At 63.0% G+C, this 2876-nt stretch overlaps 1 pseudogene; it reads left to right on the top strand.

The window, feature by feature from the left end:
* Positions 1–3: 3 nt before the first annotated feature.
* LOC116548233 lies at positions 4–1018 on the top strand (annotated as a pseudogene).
* The last annotated feature ends 1858 nt before the right edge of the window (positions 1019–2876 follow it).

Here is a 2876-nt window from a genome sequence, read left to right as displayed (position 1 = left end):
CGCCGGCTGAGGCAGCACCGGCGGGAATCCAGGCCCTGGCCTGGGCCCAGCGGCCCCCGAGAAGGCCGGCGAAAGCGGACCGCCATCACCCAATCCCAGACCGCCGTGCTCCTCCGAGCCTTCGAGCAAGAGCGCTTTCCGGACTTCGCCACCAGGGAGGAACTGGCCAGAGAGACGGGCCTCCCGGAGTCCAGGGTTCAGATTTGGTTTCAGAACCGAAGGGCCAGGCATCCGGCCCCAGGTGAAAGAGCACCCACGCACGCAGGGGATCTGTGCAATCTGGCCCTTGGGGGTTGCCACTGTTTTCCCTCCTGGGTCGCCCTCACCCCCACCGGGGCTTGGGATGCGGCCCTTCCTGCACCCCATGTGTCCTGCGCTCCTAGGGCTCTCCTTCAGGGGGCTTTCCGGAGCCAGGCCGCCGTGCTGCAGGCCGAAGGAAACTGGCAACCTGCCCCGCCACTGCGGGGTTCGCTGCCCTGGCTCATCCGGAGGTAGCGCTTCCCCACTCTCAGGCTCTTGGCTGTCCTGCGCACCGGAGCAGACGCCAGGAGGAGCGGGACGGGCAGCACGCCAGCTGGCTGGGGACGTGCTCAGTGGGACAGCTTGGGCCAGCTCAAGCTGACTCACAGGGGCAAGGTGCGCTTGTACCACACACGTCCCACCAGGGCCTTTGGTGGCGCTCGGGCCAGGGACCCCATGTCGCCGGGGCGGCCAGGGAAACCGCAGCGGGTTACCTCCACCTCCGCAGCCCGCACCCCCGGAGGCCTCCGCCACGCAGGGGCAGATGCCAGCCCTGCAGGAGCCCTTCCAGCCGCTCCGGCTCCGTGAGCGGGAGTAGCGCTTGTCTGCAGTCACCTCCAGCCTGTTCGATGAGCTGGAGAGCCCAGAGTTTCGGCAGGAGGCACGACCGTTCCTGGAGACGGAGCCACCGTGGGAGCTGCAAGACTTGGAGAAGCCCTCTGGGCTGGAACCACCCCTCAGCGAGGAGGAACACCGGGCTCTGGTGGAGGAGCTTTAGGTCGCGGGGTTGGGGTTGGGGAGGGGTGGGGGCGGGGCGGTGGCCTCGCTTCCCCAGCTGAACTTCTACCTCGGTGTCCCGCGGCGAGTCTTCCCTTCCCCCTGACCTGTCTAGGATCCCTGACTTCCAGGTCCGTCCGGTGAGACACTACACACGTACGTCCGGTGAGCACTAGGCACGGCTGTGCTGCCATTGTCTCCTGAGCATCTCGGGGATCCCAGAGCCGCCCAGGTCCCGGGATGTGGCCGTCTACTGCGCTAGCGCGGGCCCCCAGGGAGCCAGCTACGCTTAGTGGGCCAGCCCAGGCAGGGCTCTCAACCCTCCTCCCACCCACCCCACCTCGCAGACCGGAGTCCCCGCGCAAATTACTGTGCTGCTTTTTCCAGGCGGGAGGGAAGGCCGGTAGAGATGGGGAGAGGATCCCAGACAGATAGGGAGAAATGAAGGGAGGAAAGGACAAAAAGGAGGGAGGGAGTGAGGGAGGCAGGAAGGGACGGAGGGAAGGAGGCAGGGTGGCAGGGAGGCACGTTGGCATTGAGGGCGGGAGGGAAGAAGTGAGGGAAGGAGAGAGGATGGCATGGAGGGTGGTAAACAGCGAGGCAGGGAGGGATAGGGTAAAAGGGAGAAAAGAAGAAAGGGAGGTTTGTAGGGATTTGAGGAAGAAAGGGAAAGATGGGCACATGGAGGAACAGAAGGAGAAATGGACCAAGGGACAGAGGGAAAAAGGCGGAGAGAAGAGCGGTCTTCTGCCTCCAGGACCAAGAGGACCACACTCTCAGTAAACATTTCGTACGCATCTGCCGAGCGGGGTGCTCCATGGCCAGCCACATCCACCGCCAGCCTGGGTTCCTTCCCCACGGGGCGACCCAGACGAATTCCGCCGTCTCCCCCAGGATTGGCCGAATTCCCCAAAGAGCAAAGAGCCCGGATTCCAGTCCTAGTCTGGGTTTCATTCACAGGGTTCACAGACTGTAGATCCCCACGTTGAGCCCTGCAACAGAGCGCGAGGCAGACAGTCCCATCCACACAGGAGTCGCACTCAGTCCGACTGAAGCGGGATTTCGGATTTCGTCTGTCTGTGCGTGCGTGCGTGAGTGCGTGCGTGCGTGTGTGTGTGTGTGTGTGTGTGTGTGTGTGTGTCTTTGCCCTCCATGAGGGTGCCTGTTGCTCTGGTCTCTCTGGCTTGGAAAGGCGTGATCACGTGATCACGTTGTGTGTCTGCCTTGGTAACCAGCGGCGAGTCTTCCCTTCCCCCACGCCTGTCTAGGATCCCTAGTTCCCGGTCGGTCAGGTGAGACACTACACACAGGGTAGGGCTGTGCTGCCATTCTTTCCTGAGCATTCGGGTTTCCCAGAGCCGCCCAGGTCCCCGAGACGTGGGCCGTCTACGGCGTGTGCGCGGGTCCCCAGGGAGCCAGCTGCGCTTAGAGGACCAGCCCTGCCAGCGCTCTCACCTCCTCCCCCCACCCCGCCATGCAGAGACGAGTCCCTGCGCAAACGCAGGTGCTTCTTTTTCCAGGGGTGAGGAAAGGCGGGTAGAGATCGGGAGAGCCTCCCAGGCAGAGAGGGCCGGAGAAATTAAGAGAGGAAATGACAGAACGGAGGGAGAAAGGGAGGGAGCGAAGGAGGGAGAAAATAAGGAAGGGAGACGTGGAGGGAGGGAGGAAGGGAAGGTGGTAGGGAGGGAGGCTGCTTGTGTGAGATACTCGCGGCAATGGCGACACCCACAGACATTGGCACCTTTCCGGACTGAGGGTCCAGAAAACTCAAGACTGTCATAGGGGTTGACTTCCTCACTACACACCACCCATCACCCATGTAATGTGTTCGAGCCCATAGGGAGGCCTTCCGTTTCTGT

This window comes from Sapajus apella, unplaced genomic scaffold, assembly GCF_009761245.1.
Source record: "Sapajus apella isolate SASKATOON/1434 unplaced genomic scaffold, GSC_monkey_1.0 scaffold8358, whole genome shotgun sequence".
Classification (NCBI taxonomy): Eukaryota; Metazoa; Chordata; class Mammalia; order Primates; family Cebidae; genus Sapajus; species Sapajus apella.
The sequence above is the reverse complement of the archived record's forward strand: the minus strand, read 5'-3'. Positions and strand labels throughout refer to the sequence as shown.